Source organism: Meleagris gallopavo, chromosome 29, assembly GCF_000146605.3.
Source record: "Meleagris gallopavo isolate NT-WF06-2002-E0010 breed Aviagen turkey brand Nicholas breeding stock chromosome 29, Turkey_5.1, whole genome shotgun sequence".
Lineage (NCBI taxonomy): Eukaryota > Metazoa > Chordata > Aves > Galliformes > Phasianidae > Meleagris > Meleagris gallopavo.
In genome coordinates, this window is record NC_015039.2 from 1,689,061 (window position 1) to 1,706,912 (window position 17,852).

Consider the following 17,852-nt stretch of genomic DNA (forward strand, 5'->3'; position numbering starts at 1 on the left):
TTCAAGAAAGTAGGTGGTGTAAATAAGAGAGGAGACTGGGATGAGTCTATTACCTCAGCCTGGGAAACAATTTCAGCAAGCAGCACTGTGGTTGAGGTGCTGCAAGGAGGGATTCCACAGGGAACAAAGCATCCCAGAACCCTGTAAGTGCATCCCCACTGCTCCTGGAAGTTGTGGGAAGCCAGAGGGACACGGATCCTTACAGGAGAGGTAGGAATAACCAGAAAGGTAACAGTGGTTAAAAAGAAAAGATCAGAAGGCAGAGTAAGCCACAGACTTCACATCTCGAATTTATTGTTGGCTATAAAGGGTTAAAAAAGTGGGAAGCAGATTATTTCCCATCTCTTTGTTGAGAGTGAAGATGCAGAATTGGTTTAGATGGATCTCAGGTTCAATCTAATTTAACATTTTTTGTGGTCCTATGTCAAATCTCTGGAAAGTTGGGAAAAATATCATTGCGAATTTGACCACTGCCTCCTTCCCTGGTGGAGCATTGCTGTGCATTGCTAACAAATATTCAGTGTGAATTCACCATCCACTTCAACTTTTGCTCCACTGTGATAGATTTTCCTCATCCATACCTTGCCCTCCAGTAAGCAGGTCATAAGCAGTTAAAATGCATCTCCAAAACTTAATTAACAGCCAGTTCAGATGGTCCTTCTCTGCTCCTTCTTTTGCTAGAGACAGCAAAAACATTTCCTCATGCAATCTTTTAAAATACTTTCTCCTACTACAGCTTCACTTCCTTTTTTTTTTTCAAGCCAGTATCTCACATGGGCAGGAGTACATACATTATTAAAACGAACTCTTCATTAGAACCATGCTTAAAAGCTGTGCATTAAACATAGGAGCTGATGTGCAAGAGAGAGATCCCCAGGCACCCAGAGCCAGTAGTGCTTCCATGTAGCCCTGCTCTAGCAAATTGTGCTGAGAAATGGATGAGGTACATTCAGTGCCTGGCGTTCCCCATTGGTAACACTGAACTTAGCAGAGCATCAGCATTCCCTTAGTGCTAAACTTAGAAAAGTGGGTTGGAAATTAGGGACTTTTGCTAAATTCCATGAAAGCAACTTGCAGGTGTTGACCTGTGGCTTGGAGCATCACGGCACTGCAATGTAATGCAGAGATTTCTGCTGTTACAAAGAACAAAATCAACACAGGCACAGGAAGAAGTGATAGCTAAAAGCTGAATGACTGAGCAATAGAATTAGTGTGTGTGAAATGAGCATAATTACCAGCTAGGAAGCAGTATGTAGCTTATGAAAACACAATTCTGCACAATGCCACCAATTCTGCACCTGAAAAGAAGGGACAGGAGGATTTGATGCTGAGATTTCAAAAAGGAATCACCAAAAGCGCTACTTCAAAAAATTCATTTTCTTCTTTTATGAATAAGTCATTGGCATAATGTGCAACTTAATTTCCCCAGAGAGAAAGGAAAAAGAAGTCTTAGAAACACTTCTGTTCTTTTTAAGTTTTAAAATACAAATCAGATCCTGTTGGAATTGCTCTTCATTTCGTGGCTTCCCATCACAGTCACAAACATCTTTGCAGTTTCCAACCGTAGCACTTGTTCCTGCACGACTTAAACCCTGCCCTTCAGAAAATCACCATCCTCACCACTTGTGTTTGCTGTAACTCTCCACTGCACCATTTACAAACTGATTAACAGACTTTCTTCCAACGGGAACTATCGAATACTCTAATTAAAAAAGAAATTGCTATCTCAGGAGCTCCCTCTCCATCAATTGCCCTTGGTAATGCTCATTACTATTGCTCTGGCCAAAACTAAAAGGGAGAAAGACCAACAATCTCATTATTGTAAGATAAATAGAGGCAGCCGGGAGATGCAGAAAGTTCAGTTTGAACTCTAGTGAGAGATTTAAAGAGCCAGGAGTGCGTGATGCAATGAGAGTGATATCCCAGCAGTCCTGATGTGAGAATGGTGCATCTTCCTCCAACCATCAGTCTGCTCTCAGGATCTCTCAGCTCTGTGTGGATCTGGGTCTGTGCTCAAGTGTCACAACACTGATACACTGACTTACATCAAATCCTAAGGTCCAGTGTGGGGTTCCCCTGGGCTGTGCTTCAGGACCCAGACATTTGTCTCCAGTGTCCCTAAAGGGTCCCCACCAGGTAAAGAGCATTCTCAGGGCTACAGGTTGCCCATGTTGTGTGTGCATGGGCTTGTGGAAGGCTGAAAGCCACAGCCTCAAACTGACCCAGAGTTTAGCTCTTGGCAGAGCTAAACAGGACAGACAGACAACGGAATGCCCCAAAGGCTTTGGACTTAATTGACTGATTTTCCCTGATGAGCCCACACTGGATTCAACCGCAGTGACATTGTATGGGGGGATCTGCTCTCTCACCCCATCTATCAAAACCTGTGTTCCTACAGAGGCAAACGAGAGCAGGTCACAGGAGGACGCAGACATGGCTCAGGGTAGGGAGGTTGTGCTGGCACAGAGCTCAGGTGATGCAGTGGAACCAGGCACTGCCTCGCTTGTTAGGATTTCTTTGAAGGGCGTCACGCTTATCTTCCTATAATCCCTTGCAAAGAACTTCTTTGCTTTGAGATTTTTGCTGAAATCTGTTAACTCCGGCTTTCGTGTGCTTTGCTGCAGTCAGGGCTATTTGGAAACACCAGGAGGGGAAAAAGGGGAGGAAGACTGGGTAACATCAGCATTCAGCAGCTGCACATGAAAGCATCCACTGACAGCAGCTGCTCCCACAGTGCATGGGGCTGGGGAGATAACCTTGGCACTCCTCTATGAGGTGCAGCTGCACGGGGACTGACACAAAACCCATTACAACACTGCATCTCCACTCCCAACTGTGAGAACCCTCTGACCCCATAGAGTTCCTGCAGAGCAAAGAGGGCAGAACTAAGCAGGGAACTCACTCCTCAGACCCAGCTCCTCCACCACCACCAGCAGCTCTTTTCATCTGACCATGACACAGCGTGTTCAAGACTTTGTGTCTGTTGGATGAGACAGAGCACTGATCCCATGGTCCTTCTCTGCAGGGGCAGAGTGCAGACGTGTCTTTGCATCAAGCTGAGATGCTCACATGGAGATGCTCTTATAGACTCCCCATCACCTCCAGCCTGTAAGGCCCTCATTCCTTTTCTTGTGCACTCTCTGACTTCATTGCCGTCGCTGCTGATTTATACCACGGTGAACAGAAACAGACTGGGGCTCAAGACGCAGTAAATATTCATGTCTCTGCAAAGTCTGGAGACCAATTAACTCTTGGAAGCAAAATCACTTTTGGAAATGAACCTAACAGCCTCCAGCCTTGAGAGGAATGGGTTTTTCAAAAGATCTTTCTTTCTTAATTTTTGCTCAAGCATCCAGGGAATCAGAGCTTCCGATAAAACACTCTGCGGAACGGTCGGCCCTCAATCGATTCGGAATTCACCATTCTAAGTGCTATTTAGACTTAATTAAATTGTGCTGCTTTCTGAATAAGAGAGAATTGACTCTTCAGTGTGCTTCCCTGATTCATTTCTTTCTAATCAGGCAACAAATACATGGAGTGCTCATCTGCTCCTTCTTCATTAGCAGAGTTACCAGGAATCTCCCCCCACCCTCTTGGGCTGTTCAGCTGGAGCAAACACAGCGGTTCCTGCACCAGGACGGCTCTGGGAGCAGCCTGCATTCCTCACCAGAGATCATTTATTGAGCAGAAGTCCTCCAGAGAGCTGCTTTTGCACCAATTCTCTGCTCACTGGAAGCGGTGCACACCAGGAATGTCTCTGCTCCCACTGAGATCTTCTCAGCTATAACCATGCGGTATCTGCTGTCATGGAGAGAGGATGCAGAGCATCAAATACACTGGGCTTTTCTCATTGAAAAGTTAACAAAAGAAAAGGCTGTGATCCGGCCCAATAATAGAAAAGAGGATTTTCAGAGTCTTTGAGTGCATCTGCAGGGTATGGCTGAGTAAGGCATCTTCTCGAGCTGCCTCTGTCCTTCAGCATTATGCAAAACCCTGTTCAAAACATGGTGCTTTGGTCCCAACAGGGAGCACCAACTGCTTCACACCCCCACACTTAGGCAGCCAGGCAGCTGCCAGCCAGGAAGTGCAGGGGGAGGGCAGGAGAATATCAGTTCCATTCAGGACTGCAGAGATGGGGAAGGTTTGAGGGCTGTGAGGCCCTTGGTGGTCATGGCCCCGAGCTGCCGGAGCTCAGGGAGCACCGGGACACCACTCTCAACCATTGGGTTTGGCTTTGGGTGGTGTTGTGTGGAGTTGCGGGTTGGACTTGGTGGTTCTCGTGGATCCCTTGCAACTCGGGATGCTCCATAGTTCTATGACCCATCAGGCCTTGGGTATCCCTGTCTGCACAACACAGCAATGCTCAGGTGGAGAGAGCTCTGCGTGGGGAAATGAGAGCAGCTCAGGGAGCCAGGTCCAGCCCTGCTGCTAAGCACCACTGTCTGCACGCACAACCTGCACGTTCTTTTTTTCACTTTTTTTCCTCCCCTGACCTCAAGCCAAAATGAAGGTTGCATTCACACAAGTTTGCATTCACACCTCTGCTTCTAGCAAAAAGCAATATCCTGTTAACATGACATGAGCCCTTCGGGGAAACCTCCCCTTGTCTTACTCTTTTCTTGTCCTTGGAAACTGGATTTTTCTCAGGCCCATGTTGAGAACAAAGCCAACTGCAGACACCTGCTCTTGGTTGTTTGTATTTTTAATTGTAAGAGAGGGTCGAGTTCATCCCAAAATGCTGTGTGCTTTACTGTGGGACAGCTTGGATATCTGCAAAGCACAGCCCTTCCAGACTTAGGCCAATGGTGTAGGATGGATCAAGAATTTTCCACTGGATGATGTTGTGATTTGACAGTGCCCATTTTTGGCAATCAACATTTTCCATGGATGCTTCTCAGAGGAGGTTTCAAGGAGATGTGGCTCTGGTGAAAGTTTCTGGAAAACAGGAGAAAATTATTTCTGAGCTGGAAGGAAAAAAAAAAAAACAGACAAAAATCCAGGGATTCAAAGTGGCTTAATTTTTAATGATCTCCTTCCTCAAGGACACATTAATGAATTTGCTTCGTGTGTTACAGAAACATGCCGAGTAAAAGTCAATCGTTCAGCCCCGTTTCCAAGACAAAATAAGAGGAAGACACAAAGGCACCTGAAGTATCTGGAAAAAAGAGAGAATCCAAATGGAGCTGCTTGCTTCCAACTGCAAGACAGCTCTGAAAAGAGGAAAGACAGTGGTGTTGGGTTCATTTCCAGGAGCTGTGTAGCTCTGTAAATGGTGGAGAGGGATCATCCCCCTGGATATCAATTTTCCCTCCTTCTTGTGCAGCCAGTCTCATCCACTGCGTCAGATTTTAACCCCTGCACAAGGGCACTAGATACAATGCTGGTCATTTCTCTTCTACACCAAGGTTTTGTTGCATGGTGTTTCTCTGCTCTGCTGAAGACTTTCCTTTCCCACTTCTTCGTTTGCTCATCTTTCCAAACTCAGCAAAAAGCAATTTGAGGCAGAAAGGATCTTCCTGCCTTTCTGTGGGCGGTGGGGGAAGTGAGCATTAACCACGAGAAAGAAAACAAAACCGACACTGGGCTCATTTTCCTCTGCAAAATGCTTGGTGGTATTTCCAGGCTGCAAATGGACATCAGCTGATGATGGAATATTTTTAACCGTGGACTTAAACACCAAGGAAGCCACTGCTGTGGCTGGGAATCAAGGCACACAGTAAATTAGACCATGGATTAAATTTAAATCTTGCTTTGGAAGCCGTCGCGATCTTAGCAGCATATTGCAGTTCTATCACACACTCGTTGCAAGCTTGTTATGCAAAGAGTCAGGGGCTGTGAAAATAAACCACACAGAACCTTAAAGGAAAAGCAAAGAAACATGCTTCCCCATTAAAATAAAAAAATGTGAAAAAAAAACCCATGTCAAATCTGAGGAAAACGATAAAAATCTCTGCTTGTTAAAAGTTTCCCATTGTTGAAAAAGTTGTGAAAAACAGAAATAAAGGTCCTTTGATGTGTACTGTCTGAGATTTGCCACTTCCACACGTTGAAATTAACACTTGGTTCTTTGGATGCCAAACATAAAATAGTGTTTTGAGCCCTAGAAAAAGTGGTGCTTTCAATCAGAGGCTGTGTGCCAAACCTTCCTGAATCTGTGTTACTTTATAGGGACACTCTGAACCCCTCCTTGGTTACTTGGAGCCTTACATTAAAAATACAGGTCTTCACTTTTGTTTAGACTCATGCCACTGGGATTTGGGAATGGCAATAGTGAGGATTCAGTCAAAGCAGGAATTAGGGCTGGCCAAGGCTCCCTGCTGCAAGGAAGTCACACAGAGATACCAGGATTTTCTTTGCAGAGCTTTAGAAGCAGAGACATCTCTTCTGTACTTCTAAAGCCTGCTGCAGTGGGAACCAAGCTTGATTAGTGCTTCTTTAACAGAATGGATTATGACTATTAACTGCATTTCAGAGCGATATTTTCCCTACTATTATGTCACTTACAATATTTACTTTGCTTAGAGAAAATTAATGGCATATGAGATCCTGACAACAGAGTAAGACCAACATATTTCAAACTCCTTCCTGGTACAGAACATGCTGTCACCATCTCTTATTACAACTCATCTCTCCTCCCAGCAATACAATCGCCTCCTGCCACAAAGGGAGCTCAGACAATTTCCCTCAGACAGCTTTAGCAGTGATTTACAAAGTCTAGATTAAATTCCTCTAGCTTTTTTAATGACCAGAAGTAATGGCAGCAGGTGTCCAGACAGAACTTTGCAACAGCTGCTGAAAATCACTGGATTCCATCTCAGGGTTCTTTGACAGCATGGGGACAACAGCTTTAGACACATCCCACAAACTCTTCCTGAACTAAAGATGCTCTTTTGCTAATCTCAAGGGTGAAGGCATTGTTTGGATGGGGATATCAATTTTACTATGAATATCAGCAGTTCCACATCTCACTACACGGTTTTCACACCACTACTTTTGACATCTCTGGCACCATTTGTTTGCTGACATCCTGTTCATGCACGACTCTCAGAAGGATGAAATGTTGCTCCTGACAGCATCCACAGGGCTAAAATGAGGAGTTTTCAATGCAGGGGCAGAAACTTTAGGACCAACATTATGAGAAAGCTGCTCCAATGCAATGTCCTGCAGTCTGCACTGACTCCTGCTTGCTTCTTTCAGCACAAATTCTACATAACTTGCTGCAGTTCTGCTGTCACTCTGCCCTCATTGCTGAGTCCAAGCACTCCTGCCCTCCTGCCTTCAGCAACGCAACCAACATCTGTCTGCAAACGAGCTGACATGTGGCCTTGAAGAGCTCTGTCTTGGTGAATACCAAATATCTCTGTCTCTTACCTCTTGGGAACGCAGGGAAAAAAAAGGAAAAGAGTTAAATACAAGATCTATGAAAGACTCTGAAAGTCTGGTGAGGAGCTTTGAAAACTCTGCAAATCAGAATGTGACCAATGCCCACACTGTGTTTGCTGGGATGAAGCATGCCCAGGAAATCCCACTTGCTTTCTGCAAGGCAGGAGGCAGTGCTGTGTTACGGAAGATGCGAGACACAGAGGCAAAGGGATGAATGTGACATTGTGGCTATAACTCAGCAAATCTGGCAAGAGGGCAGGAAAAGGGCCATTCCTGCAAGGCAGAGTGAGCCTGGCCCCTCAATAACTCCCCACCCTTCATGGTCCCAAAGAAACTTTGCTCTTTTTCTCCTGCACACAGCTGGATGGGGACATGGGTTTTCTGCTCACATTGGTGGAACCTCCAGATCCCCTCCAGATGCCCAGACAGCAGCTTGAGAAGAGCCTGACTGCTAGCAGGCTGCTGGCAGCAACACAGCGCAGCGAGCCGACTCGTCGGTGATGGATATGGGGACTGAGGGTGGCATCGTCACGAAGGCACAGACTGTGAAATGACAACTGCTGCCCTGCACCATAAATCTCCCCAATATATTTTACCCAGAGCCAGGCTTGCTTTTGCCAGCATAACCGGCTATAATTTCCCTGATAGACAGCAAGGCCACACAGCGTCTACAAACCTCCCAACAAAACAACCAGTGCTAATTAACACTTCTTCCCACCAGCTCAGCAGCCCAAACCTGGAGTAACCTTGTGCAAGGAGCACGTTCAGTCCCGGGTGCTCAACGAAGGCTGCAAAGTGGGGGGAAATGCTGGGATTTATTTCTTTACGTGCCCACCCTGCTGAAACCACGCTGCAGAGAGACCTTTAAGCAGAGAGCCAATGTGCTACAGGATGTTTTAGCAAATGTAATTAAGAGAGACTAGTGCAGCAGAAGACAATCTCTGGAAGGCTAATTAAAATATTGCTGGCCCTTGCTTAACTTGCTCAGCTTTCTTGTAAGAGCTAATGAAATGCAAAGTATTGTTCCCTGTTTTCATCTGTAAGAGTTCATTACTGCACCTTTTTGCGCTGGAATAAGCCAAGTGCTCAGAGAGAGAATAAATTGAATCTCAGTAACTGAAGGCAAACAGTTTTTGGCTGAAATCCGACTTTGGAAATGAAATCCTAAAGAAATGGAAAAATTGGAGGTCCACATGTAAGAAGAATATATTGTGGCTTTGGTTCATGGGAAAAAATCTGAGCATTTCTAAGGCAATCCCACGCTTCCCTCAAATTTTATCTGAAAAACTAAGGGAAATTTAATGCAAAAAATCTTTGGCCAATCCTTCATCAGTCACACTGGGTGAAGAAAACTCCTGAAAAAAAGTTTTTCTTTGTTATATTTCACCTTTTATTCTGAGGATGCATAATCTCATGCACTGCAGGAGCGGATGCTCACTGAGCAGAACATTAATTCTTATGCTAAAAATACAACCTATTAATATAAGCAGGTAGTGGTTTCTAGGAAGATGCTAGACTCTTCAAGACTTCAGATCTAAAAGTGGGCCTTGCTTTTGATTAGAAAGCAATGAGTTCCTAAAGCAGTGAAATAAAGCTTGGTTTTCAAAGGTACTTCTTGTGAGGGCTCTCTGATGTCTTGGAGGAGGTGAGCTTGGGGTAATTTTAATTCTGTGACTGCATGAACGGGCCCATCCACTTGAATATTGCTTCCACTAAACCATAATAGCAGTGAGTCCTCAACAACAAGGTCCAAATTCCCCAGAACTGGTCAATGCAATCAGCAACAAGGAGCAGAACCGCCAGGCGCACACACACCCATCCTTTGGAAGTCAGGCTGCAAAACCAACTCTACCAAAATCCAGCCGCACTTGAGCGGATGAGAAACTTCCTGAAACTGGCAGAAGATTCCAAAAAAGCTCTCGATATTCAAGCTGCCATCTGTAAAAGCCTAGGTCTTTCGTGGTTGGTGGAAGTTGGATGTGTTAATATATGCACAGGCGGTATACATGTCCACGCCTCTGCTGTGCCACTTCTTGGCACAAACAAAGAGATTTTGCTCTTATTAGAAGCATCTTATATCACAATCTGAGCTTCTGTTGCAGTTTGAGGAGCTTTATGTTTTTTCCCCCCTTCATTATTTTCTCTATAAGGCCACAATCTGCAACTGATAGCACAGATTTTTGCAATGATTCCAATTAATGACAAACAGAACCAGCCAAAGAGCTCCCAGTCAGCTCTGGAGTTTGTGGATTAAGCCTTTTTCCTGGAGAAAGTGGTCATGAAAAGAAATAATACTAAAATTCCTAAATTTGCTGCTCAAAACTTGTGTTGCTCAACAAATATTTCAGTTTAAGTGTAACTCTTGAATTAGGCATCATGCAGTCTCTATATTCAAAAGGCAGTACTTCTCCCTGTAGTCATCTGCTGTTATTTTTCTCTCATTGTGCGGTCTTGCCAGACTTCAAAAATCATGGAAATCTGAATGCACTAAAGGAACAAATGTGAAAAGTCTGAAGACTGACAGATTTTCAAGGGCAGAAAAAGGTTGTAGAAGGTCTTAAATTTGATTCCCATACATTCAGACTGTTAGCTTACTTGTAGATCTAAGCACACTCTGAATTTCCTGTAGTAGTGTGGGTTAGCTCTATTCATCCCTGCACTGCTCTCCCCCAACGCTTTCTGAGTAGGTTATTGCATTTTGCATTCAACCTCGCTTCCAATTCAATAATTTTACTCTTGTTTTGGATGGGGACTTGAAAAGATTTTCAACCTAATTTTATTTCTAGCTAAAACAAATCTCATTTCGTGATTAAATGAAGCTTGTCTCACAGGCTGTAGGTCACATCCTGCAAAAGCCACCAACCAGAAAAAAACATCCGCCACTGCCAGCGCTTCTGCAAGGCTGAGTTAAGAGACCCTGCAAAGGTAGCTCAGCACAGTACAGCTTCGGAATCACCGAGGTAGTTACAAACCACTTTTCCCATTGTGCAGGAAATGTTGACTCAGATAAATAATTTATATGATCAGCATGATGCTCGGGTCGCTCCTGCAAGCTGAACTACCTCACAGCACTTGGTCTTTGACTTTCATCACCCACTTCCTGAACTGGGAAACTGAGGCAAAGCTCTCATGAGAGCACGACAGGTTGGAGCTGGAGAGCTTCTCGGTCTTTGGATTATTTTTTTTAGACAAGAATTCCTACCTAATGGTACTTATGTCATTCTGACATGCAAAGGTTGGAGGACGCATACAGCCCTGGGCACAGTGCATGCCTGTCCTGCTCCTTCCTGTGTGCAGCAATAACGAGCAATCCTGCACTGAAGAGACAATGGCATTTGCTGGCACCCTCTGACTTTGAGAGGAGGAAACATTTTGGAGTTGGGAGGAGTCAGAGAGCAAAGGATCCTCTGTCACAGATCTCTCTTCCCATAGTGAGCTGGCACAAGGCAGTGCATTACGAACGAGGGCAATTAGTCAGACAGGCTGCCGTTTGCTCTGCATCCCTGTTCTCTTGCACACATCTCTCTCTGCCAAGCACAGCCAGGCTCATGAAAGCAAATGAAAGGGAAGATGAGACCAAGTTCCTCTGATGGATTCCTCTCCCTTTCTCTAAATGCAACCCGAGCCATTTTTCAGCCATTGGAATGGATCATGATGACAACATCTCCTTTAAATCACCAGCACTAATGATTTCTAGCCTGAATGGGAAGCTTGTAATTGCTGGCAAGGGCAGACATGGGAAGGAACACATTCTGCTGAGCAATGTCCCAGTACAGGTCTTGGAAATGATTTCCTGTTCCATGGAGTGCAGTAGGCATCAAAGCCTCTACGTGTTACTTGGTAGTTCAGCTTTCCCTGTCTGCCTGAGCAGGAAACCTCTGCACATTTAAGTGCCTCAGAGCCAGCAACAAGGCTCCTGCCTCCCTGCCTTTTTGTTGGCATCCAGCATTCACCGAGAGCAGAAGAGGAACTGTTTCAGTGCCTGACAGTGGTCTTCCACGTACTTGGGGAGCTTTAATGCTGGCAGAGGTTTGTTCTTCTCCGTGGGGTATCTGCTGAGGTTCAATTTATTCCTTCAGCCATATGGCGATCAAGCATCTCTCAGCGCCTGCAGTGCTTTCAAGATCTTGGCTTTGTGCTGTGACTGCTGCTGGCCAGCTCTGCCTCAACACTTCTCCACGGGTGCTCAGCTGGCTTCTGCAGATGGTGTGACACCTCCTGGCTCATGGAATCACATCACACAACAGGGTCCCACCCCCAGGACATGCCCTGGGATGCTGTAGACCTCTGCGACTGTGCTCTCACCATGTCAATGTCCATGCAGTGCTCCCTCCCACAGTGCCACAGTGTTACTGCAGAAAGACAACCATTTGTGAGGCTGTCTGACCTTCTCTTGCCTCTAAGGTGCTTCCAAGCTTCTGTCCTCAGCTTGCTGATTCCTCCAGCAATTCCATTTCCAGAGGAGTTCACTCTTGCTTCTGTCTTTCAACACAGCTGTCACTGCTGCTAGCTTATCTCCAAGATATGGCTTTTCCTTGCAGCAGGAGCAATCTCCTGGAATCACAGAGCCAATGAGGACCCACTTGCCCCGGGACACCCACCCAGGAGTACAGAGCATCAGCCTTGCAGCACGAGCTGGGGGCAGAGGGGACTTTGCCTCCTGCCACTGCCTCTCTCTGTGTATTTCTGCTGGAGGGCTCTGGTCACAGCAGGACAGCAGTCAGGTTCTGTGGTCAGTTCTTTATGATAATATATATATGCCTCAGCAGTGAGGCACTGGCACAGGCTGCCCAGAGAAGTGGTGGAAGCCCCATCCCTGAAGACATCCAAGGTCAGCCTGGACGGGGCTCTGAGCACTGATGGAGCTGTGGGTGTCCCTGTTGATCGCAGGGGAGTTGGACTTAGATGGCCTTTAAGGATCCCTTCCAATTCAAACGATTCTGGGATTGCTCTGGTCTCGTGTTCTCCCTGCTCTACCAGCAGGGTAAAACCCTGCACTCAGTTTCTGCAATACAGTCCTGCTAAATGACCAAACATTGACAAAGTACAGTGGAAATAGAGGGCTGTAATGCACAACTGGGTCTTGCTGGCTCTCAGCATTCTCATGAAATCATTTTAGAGGTCCATTTATTCATATGTGTGTATACATATACACACTTAAGTGTGTTTGGGGGTGTGAATACGTGTGTACAGGCTGGAAAAATGAACAAGTGCATTGAATAATGCATGAGAGAAATGGCAGATTACAATGGTTTTTCTAAAATAACTAATAGCAGCAATAAAGCAAATGCTTGAGAGAGCTGTCATCCCATTTGTCAGCTTTGAGACAGATTTTCTCAGACCTGTACCCAAAGCTCCCTCATTGCATCCCACAAATAAATCAGTGCCTTGCCTTGTCTCCCCACTTCTGCTCGTTCTGCTGGTTGCTGGGTATTCTGCACCCTGTAACCCTGTGCTGTGTGCACAGAGCAGGGTTTCTGCCCGCATCTTTGCTGTGAATGGGAGGTTTGAATATAGCACTGATTTCTCCTGCATCGCCTTGTGCTCTGTGCACCAAACACACTCTCTTTTTGCAGATCTGCTTACAAACATAGATCAGCAGCATGGAGCATGGAAATGGCTGGGGATGGTCGGAAACCGGAGGTGGGGAGCTTAAACACACTGTTAGAAGGGAAAGAAAACAGAACCAAAATACAGGAACAACACAGGGAGATTGCGACAGGCCAGTGTGAAGAGCAGAGCTGGAAAGATGAGGACCTGAATGTGATAAAAGGTGAGTTCAAGAGATCATGGAATCCTTAAGGTCATAAGTCCAACTCGAACCCATCCCTGCCAACCCCACTAAACATGTCCCTCAGTGCCACACCCACACGTTTCTTGAACACCTCCAGGTGACTCCATAGCTTGAGAGGCAAACATGGAGCAGAAGGGGAAGAGCCAGAGGCTCCAGGTGATACATGCTAACAGGGCAGACCCATAGACAGAAAGATAGAGAGATAGGAAATGGCCCAGAGTATAAATTAAGATGCTGCTCACGCATGTTTATATAAAAAGTCATTACTGATTAGTGGATAAAGCAGCAGTCAGAAATTTTGGAGGAAATGTGTCAGTAATGCATTCGTGTCAACAGATGGAGCCTGGGAAAGTGAGAAGAAGATGTGTTCTGGCATGCAGACAACATTCCTGTGCACATCAGTGCCCAGGTCTGCACTGTGGCGAGGGGAGATGGATGGAAAGCACCAACCATCAGGAGAAATCAGCAACCTGGCAATGAGGGGTCACCATGTAAATGGCATTAACCCAGTGCTCCCTGCCCAGATGATGAAGGGTTCATGGCAGAGGCCATGCTCCCATACCCCTGGGCCACTTGACCTCTCTATGTCTCTGCCCGGTGGATCAGCCACACCAGGTTGTCTAAAACTCTCATCTGCCTTTCTTTCCAACAAAATGTCTCTTCCTCAGACAATTCCAATTTGCTGAAGCCAAAAATATCTGTGAAAAGACTCGATTTGATGAATCTCCTCCTGAAGGAAAAACAATTGTTGAAAAACTGCTGAAAGTTCATTTTGCCATTTCTGACAAAAACAGTATTTTTTGTTTGGAATAACTTTTAGCTTATAAATGTAACTTAGTTTATGCTACGAGTGTTTTTTAAAGGTCAGATGGAAATAAACAGCTTGAAGACCCAAGGTTTTAACTGGCTCAAATTTTTCATTCCTCAGTTAGTGATAAAAGAAATAAAAGAACTGAGATTTTTGATTCTTGCTTCCAGTTAGAAATGGGGAAACTATATAAAGATTCTCTGAAGATGAAAAGACAGCTCCTATGCAGCCCGAATCCCACCTGAATTTTACTTTAGGGCAAAGCAAAGAATAAAGAAGGAAGGATGGTGATCATTCAGTGGTGGTCTGCTGAGAAATATGGTGCTGCAGGGTTCTGTGCAGGGGCTGAATGCTACAGCATCTCTGGGAATCACACACGTCCTGGGAATGGCTCTGCTTCCTCTATATCATCTTCCTGCAGGTATATGCATGCATTTCACACATGTAGACATGTATCTTTTCATAGTGTTTGAGGGGTTTTTACTATCTTCAGGTCAGATTTTCCCCCTAGATGTTTCCCACAAGCCACAGGGGATGCAGGACTGCAGCTTCAGGGGTCAGGATCCCAGGAATGTGCTCAAGCTCAGGATCAGCATTCTTGTGCTCTGGGCTCCTTTGCTCCAAGTGAGGTGCTGGCTTCTCCTCTCCAAAGAGCATTGCCTGGGAGACATCCATTTAACAAAGCACGCTGCCTTTTTCCCAAGAGCATTGCTACGGAGACACAGGAATATGTCGAACACTGTTTGGAACACGTTATCTCTCCAATCCACAGAGCAGGCATGGAGCAAGAGGGACATTTTCCAAACCCTTGGAGAGAACAAGGCCTCCTAGAAACTGCAGTTTTCTCTCTGTGAACATGGACAAATATCCTGCATGGGAAGCTGGAAAAATGGTAACAAATCATCAACCAAAGCAGAAGTGTTTCCTGGGCTCCCAGATTTTTGCTCACTTGACCATGGCACAAGGAACAAAACTGCAGCCCCAGCCCCAGCTCCAGCATTCCCTGCCCATGTTGCCTGAAGCCCTCAGTCAGAGTCACTCTGTTTAACACACTGAGAGCTTCCTAACCAGAATCTTTTGTTTCCCCTTTCAATCAGCTGATTCTTCCACAAATCTGCCCATGGGCAACTATTTCTGCCCTCAGTAAGGGAGAATTCAGCCTGATCTCTGTGAGCAGTCCCTTTATGACGGCAAAAAGCTACATGGAGAAGAAAAGGTACTTTATATATCCATGACAAGAAAGCAAATGGAGATTCACTAAACAGTGCCATGGCGAAGCCTTGGCTACAAAGCTCTGCAATAATTAGCCATCAGGAGACTGAGCTACAGCTGTGTAGGATTTTTCCTAACCACTTTCAGAGCACTTCTCTTCCTTCTGTCTTCCATGGTTCTAGTCCTGCAGGCCCCAAGCTGGGGACATGTCTCCTCATCCTTGCTGGGTGACACCAGCCCTGAGCAGGCTGTTGAGCTTAACACAGCTCAGCCACCTCCACATCCTCTCCCTGCTTTGCTGTTGGGTTTCTTTTGTTTTTTATTTTTTCTCCCAGTTGATGACTTCTTAAAGGAAACCCAGGAGGTTTGTGTGGGTCTCCCAGGGGTGGCTGTGTTCTCCCCAGCACAGATTCCAATAATTTCCTTCCTGTGTGAAGTTGCTGCTCACTTTCTACTTCAAGAGGTCCTTATAGTACCCACAGCCCTGAGCAGAAGATAACTCAGAGGAGTTTGCTTCCACTCTGCCTGGAATAGAAGATATGCTATTGGTGTAGCATGTTACTGCATCTTTCCTTTGGGAGAACATAAAACTTTACCAGGCAGCCTATAAAGGCCAAAGATGCAATGGGAAGGAGCCTGCTTCCCTGGAGGGAGGTCAGGAGTTTACTCCATGATGAGTGGGAACCTGTTGAACAATTGTTGAGAATTCACAAGGGTACTATCAAAGTCCATGTCTTTAAAATATCATTCTATGTGTTTTTGTTTTTGTTTTTTCTATTTAGAAATAGGCGTTTTTTTGACATTTCAGTGGACAGAAAAGTATTTTCTGAAAAGCAACAGTGGAAAAAATGCAACAGAAGATAAAACTGCAAAGGTTTCGTTTTAGCTGTTTGAAACCTACACCTCTGTCTGGGTGAGAATGGAGTTTTTTCATTTCAGATTTCAGTGGAAATATTTTCATCAGAAAACAGCGGCACAGAAAATTCTACTTTCTCCTGAAAGGTCTTCACTAGTGGAGAAAAAATGAACTTCACTGTGATGAAAGACAAACTGTGGGCAAGTGTAAAGGAATTATAGACCGTGGGCTTACAGCATGAGGTTGGAAAGGGACCCCAGGATATCCTGTTCTCCACTGCAATGGGATCTGGATTGAAATTCCCCTTCTAGATTGGTCTAGATTCCAGTCTTGCATCAATCAGTAGAACTGGGAGGTTGTGGCTGCTGGAAGCAATTAATTGGCTTTACAGATACCTGGGGAGAAGGAATTATCTTCCTTACCCTCTTGTCCCTTGCAGGACAAGTCTGAGAGTGGGACCAGTGTGTGATTGGGAACTGTGGGTCCAAACATCACCTCAGACCTTGGGAATGTTAAATAGCCACTTTAGGGGTCAGCTATCTCTGACAATGGAGACGAGTTTGAGCAGCCAACAAACTGATACAAACACAAGATGAAAATACAGATCACTGCATCCACAACAGTTCCAAGACTTCTGTTTTTTAAACAAGCACAGAAGATTCACAGTTTTGTTTGCTTGCTGAAAAACAACAGAGAAAGATCTTTGCCCAGATGTACTCTATTTGCTGCTGGGCTCTGCTATTTGGATAGAGAATCTAATTCATTTGTTTGCCTGGAGAGAAATTCAATAGAGAAGAGAGGTGGGATCAATACTTGAGCAGCATCAGATCTGCACGCTGCAGACAGGCTGTGCTCAAAAAGTGTGAGGCCCAAAGCAGCAGGACTTGAAGCTTTCACAGAGCCAGAAGGAGCAGCTTTCAGCTGGTACCATAGTTGTTATTACAGTTTCTGTTATTTACATGATCAAGGCCTGTGAGCCCATGGCTGGACTGTGCCAGGTGTGGTAGAAACTAAAGAATGAGGATGGAGCGATGGAGGCTTTTCAGAGCAGTGATGTCTGAAGAGGAGAGAGAGTGGAAAAGATCCCCAGGTGGGTGTAAGAAGCCTGCAAAGCCCAAACAAGTACTGCATGCTTGAAATGAGAAGAGGAGCACATACATGGGAGAGAACATGGGCCAGGACAGCCCAGACATAAATGTGATGGCAAAACTCCTTTTTACTTCAATATCCATGACAAGGGCTGCCTCCTTAAGCACAGTACACCATCCTCAGTTCCAACAGCATCCATTGATCCTTCCTCAGTCTAGCACAGATCACGCTGGACTCTGTATCTGTGGTTTTGCAGCAACAAAGCAGCACAAATGTACACCGTGGGTTTAAAGCTGGTTCTGAGCCCCAGACAGACACAGCTCTGCCCAAAATCCTCCTGCCAAGCAAACACCTCGAGTAGCAAGAGAAGCTGATGGGAGAGTTTGCTTGAAGAGAAGAGTTAAGACATGTTAACCTCAGTTAGAATGAATAGGCTGAGTAAACCTGGATACTAGTTTACATTACAGAAATTCAGTAGCAAAAAAAGGAGGACTTCTCTCTGTATCCACTTTCCCACCTGCCTCTCTTGTGCTGCTTCTGTTTGCAGATGATTTTATTCATCTAAAGCTGAAAACCTATGGGCATGTCAGTCTTTTAGTACAAATTCATTAATGCATAAATATCCCCTCGATTTTGTTGTTGTTGTTTGTTTTAGTCTGAGAAACTGCATTTCCCTCCTTTCCTCCCAAAGCCTTCAAGTACAGGCAAAA